The 4,630-nt window shown below is 49.0% G+C and overlaps 1 protein-coding gene across 1 annotated transcript in view; it reads right to left on the reverse strand.

Moving 5' to 3' along the window:
* Window positions 1–4,630, reverse strand: part of RHNO1 (RAD9-HUS1-RAD1 interacting nuclear orphan 1) — a 19,718-nt gene that overhangs the window by 4,309 nt on the left and 10,779 nt on the right. The gene's annotated exons all lie outside the window — the stretch shown is intronic.

Here is a 4,630-nt window from a genome sequence, read left to right on the forward strand (position 1 = left end):
CCACTCTCTTCCTCCCCCTTCATTTGCTCCTGTGTGCTCTGATCAGACATGTCCCTCTCCCAGAGCTGCAGCTTCAGTGCTGTTCTCTGAAATAAATTCTTCTGGGGGGAATCCCCACTTTTTCAACAAATACAAAATTTAAGAAAACATCAAAACTCACTGCCATTGAGTTGATTCTGACTCAGTGAGCCTGTAGGTCAGAGTAGAACTGGCTCTTGAGTTTCGGAGGCTGTAAATCTTTCCGAGAGCAGAAAGCTTCATCTTTCTCCCTTGCAGTGGCTGGTAGATTTGAAATGCTAACTTTGGAACTGGGCTCAGAGAAGCAAAGCAGCACTGAGGCCATTCCAGCTGAAGGGCCGCGTATCCCAAGGCCAGAGGCTGTGGAGGCTTGTGAACTCGGGGACTCACAAGCGCACCTCAGCTGGGCAGAGTGGATACAAAGGGGACTGGCAGGAACTGAGGCTGGCCACGAAGGCAGGGTCACAGGAGAAAAATCAGCCTGGCCCTATGAACCGGGACTTGAGTCTGAGAAGTCATTGGAGATTTTCAAGCAGCGATCCCATCTGACTTTTTCCCTGCCTAATTTAATTTTTCTAAGATAATTTTGAACATACGCAAAAGTGGACCCACGTCCCGTCACCCAGCTCTGACAGCCATCAGTCCATGGCCAGTCCTGATCCACTCATACAGCCAGCCACTTTTCCCACCCCGCAGAATTTCCACGGAGGTCTGTGTTCCCAGTTTCCCGTTACTTCCATCAACACGCTTAAAAGATATAGGTAATTCTTTAATACCATCAAATATCTATCCAGCCAGCCAGTTTTCAAATCATCAAATCCCTCCAAAATGCCATCCATGCATTTTGTTTGCTTTGGACTTTACACTAAGGTGACCAGATTTAAAGCGGGACACCATTGACCACGCAGGGGGTGGGGGTGGGTGGGGGTGTCTTGATTAAAAATTTGGTCCATATGGACCAAATAGACCATTCCCTAGCTTGCCATGCATTCTTTCAAAAAAACCGCCAAAAATCAGGACTGTCCCACCGAAAGTGGGATGTCTGGTTACCTTACTTTACACAGATCCCCCTGGTGACAATATGAGAGAAGAACTCGGGAGACAGGGTAATCCAAGTAGGTAACTGTGTGGTTCAAGAGAGATCGGAGAGTCTGAACTTGAGCTGCCTCAGTAGATGGGCAGCTGGCGAAAGAAGGAGGGACAGACAGCAGGACTGCAAAGTTAAAAAGTCACACAATGGATTGTTTCTACTATCCATTCATGAATGAAAAAATCCACAGGATACATGTCACTAGGGAGTGGAGATACAGATCCCAAAGAGGAAGGCAGGGGTGGGGTCACAACAATGACTACCGTTTTAGAGAAAATTCAAGTACCGAGTACATAACAAACACACCCATCTGTTTACATAGTCATTGTTCCAGGTACTATAGAGATACCAGAAAACAGTATAAAATCCTTGTCCTTGTGATGCTTAAAACTAAAATAGCCATCAGTTAATTCAACTCCTTATCCTGCTTGAGTTTTCAGTGACAAGTGATTGCAAACTGAACTCCCTGCCATCGAGTGGATCTGAACTCAGAGTGACCCTCAAGGACAGAGGAGAAGTGCCCCCTTGGGTGTCCGAGTCTGCCCCTTTAGGTTTACGGGAATAGAAAACCTCACCCTTTCCCTAGCGTCCAATCCACCGTGTCACCAGGGGTCTGTGGGAAGCGGTAACTCCAACAGGTTAAGGGGTTGAGCTGACTGAGTGCTATGTTAGACCAGGTCATCAGGAGAGGTCTTTCTGAAGCGGTGCCATTTGGACAAAGTCCTGACTGAAGAAAGAACCAGCAAGCAATAGAGGCGGAAGAATACCCCGGTCTGGGAGAACAGTGAAAATGAAAACCCTGAGTGGAGGCTCTTTCTGACCTGTTCACGGAGACAGGCAGGTCGGGCTGACTTAGCTAAGAGATGAGGGAGTAGAAAGGTGGCCCAGTTCATGTGACACAGGGCTGAGAAAGGTAGGGTGGGACCTGGTTCTTACAGCCTGTGACAGGATATCACAGAATGGTTCCGAACAGGGAAGTGGGGTCATCTGATTTGGAGTTTAAAAAGGTAACTGCAGGCCCTTTGTGAGCAGTTGGACTGGAGAGAGGGGCTATGAGTCAGAATTGGCTGGATGGGAGTTGAGTTGGTTTCTTGATTTGGGGGGATAGAGAAGGAAGCAGGAAGTCCAGTTGGAAGGCAACTGCAGAGAGAGATAATAATGGGAGCAACCAATGGTACGGGGAGAAATGTAGATGTTAAAGACTGCTGAAAGTCACCATGGCCAAATGGACCCACTGCCCTACGATGACTCTCTCATCCATTCTCCACAAGGATTATCTGAAATTTGCCCACTTGCTAAGACTTCCGAACTCCCCATCTCTCATGACAGGGCTTCATAGAAGCCATCACAGGGAATACCCTCATTTCCAAGAAATCACGCATACAGACTCACGACTAGCTGTAGCCATCCTCTCTCAGCTTCAGAGGTACAGTCCCTTCTGCAAACCAACGCTCCTTTCTCTACATGGGCGCCAGCACCTTCCTCACTCTTAAAAGGCTCCTTTGGGCAATCTCATCAGCTCACATTTTAATTTCCACCTGTACTACACATTCAGTTTAAAATTCTCAGAGCTCAGAACCTCTCTATCCATTGTCTACTTGACCTGGAATCAATCCCCCACCTCCAGGGCCCTAGCTCAGCAACTGGGATCATTCTGCTTCCTGTCAAAAACCTTGACACTTCCCTCTCCCCACCTCTTCCACCCAGCCCAACACCAAGTCTGGCCAGTAAACTCCAACAGTTCTCCCAAACCTAACTGGGTTACCCTAATCCACTGGAATCCTCCTCCAGGGAGGATTAATCAGCTTAACAATGCAGGTCTGTCCGTGACTCATCTGCATGAAATTTCTGAATGGCACCCTTTCTGTTTGGTGTAAAGCAGGGGTCCTCAAACTGAGGTCCGCTGAGGACATTTAACGCCCCGCCGTTGTGCCGCCGCCTGTCCTGCTTAGCAGCCGACTCATCCAGTATGCATAGGAATTTGTTCATAGTTTTTATTTTAAACTATAGCCCGGCCCTCCAAAGGTCTGAGAGGCAGTGAACTGGCCCCGTTTAAAAAGTTTGAGGACCCCTGGTGTAAAGACTCAGCTCAGCATGGCTGCTTTCTCTGGCTCTGTCTTTACCTCACCACTCTCTCTTCAGAACTCAGCTCAAACTCCTTAGACCAACACACCTCCTCACCTCATAGTTAGGTCCCGAAGACCATATAATTTTGTGAAAATGGGCATTTTACAAAAATGGAGGAGGACACCATTACAAACTGCCAAACCATTGAGAATCATGGCCTGGCCTAGTTGGCACCCCACCTCAACCATTATAGCCAGAGTGTATCTTAGTGAGCGGAGACTTCCTTGGTGCTCATTACCCTCAGATGAAACTTGTTAATGTACAAAATAGATAGATTTTTTACGAACGTCAAATTCTAAATGTCGGATCGTGAAATATTTCACATGTGAGAACTTGGTGTACCAACTACTCAACCTTGGTACTCACCGTGCTTCCTCTGACCCCACAACGTTTGCACCCAATATTCCTTCCCTCTACAGGGAAGGTTGGAGTGTCAGTGGCCTAAGGGATGGTCACACTGAGAACCGCAAGGTCAGCGGTTTGCAACCAGCTGCTCCAAGGGCTTCCTACTCCTGCAATAACTCGCCGAAATTCATTCACACGGGCAGTTCTACCCTGTCCCATAGGGTCGCTATTTGTTGGCGTCCATTCAATGGCAGTGAGTTTGATTTTTTGTTTTCAGTTCTGCATAGGAGGTCTGATGGCATCACACCTATGCTTTGGGCTGCGAATTGCCAGGTCAGCAGTTCAAAACCACCAGCCTCTCTGAGGGAGAACAGGATTTATAGTGGCATAAAGAGTGACAGTCTCGGGAATTCACAAGAGGGTCACTAAGCATCCACTTGATGGCAATGAGTTTGTTAGCTGTTTTGCTTTTCTGCATAGGCTTCCAACTTGTTTTCATAAAGGCATCACATCTCACATCAAGCTTGAGGGAGTCAGAAAACCCTTTCCTGGCCTAGCAAACTCATGATACTCAAAGTACATCAGGGCGATCATTCTACATGTTCATTCGAGCATGCCTGCAATGCCGCCCCTCCTTCTCCATTGGTCCGTAAGTTCGCGGCCAGGGAAGGGCCCCACCACAGCACATAGAAGGTGCTCAACAACCATGTGGGATAAATGAAGACGAATAATAACGTCCACTCTATCAAAAGCACGGCCTGGGGGTGGACAGAGACAGGAGGCACGTCGGGAGTCGGGGGAGAAGGGGGCAAGAGGGAGGGCACGCTGCCCTCAATGAGATCCCCCTCCACTCCGGGGTCCCCACGCTCGTTAAACGGAGGTGGACGGGGGGCAATTTTCCCCAATCAGGAAATCAGCGGGCACAGACTTTCAAGAACGTGCGAAAGTCCGCTGTGAGGGCGGGTGGAGGCCGCGAAAGCGCCAGAAAGTAGGCCCAGGGGGCCGTGCTCCAGGGTTAATCAGCCCGAGCCCCCCGCCCCCGCCGCGGGG

Source organism: Echinops telfairi, unplaced genomic scaffold, assembly GCF_000313985.2.
Source record: "Echinops telfairi isolate 266 unplaced genomic scaffold, ASM31398v2 ScPeMD7_6273;HRSCAF=7185, whole genome shotgun sequence".
NCBI lineage: Eukaryota > Metazoa > Chordata > Mammalia > Afrosoricida > Tenrecidae > Echinops > Echinops telfairi.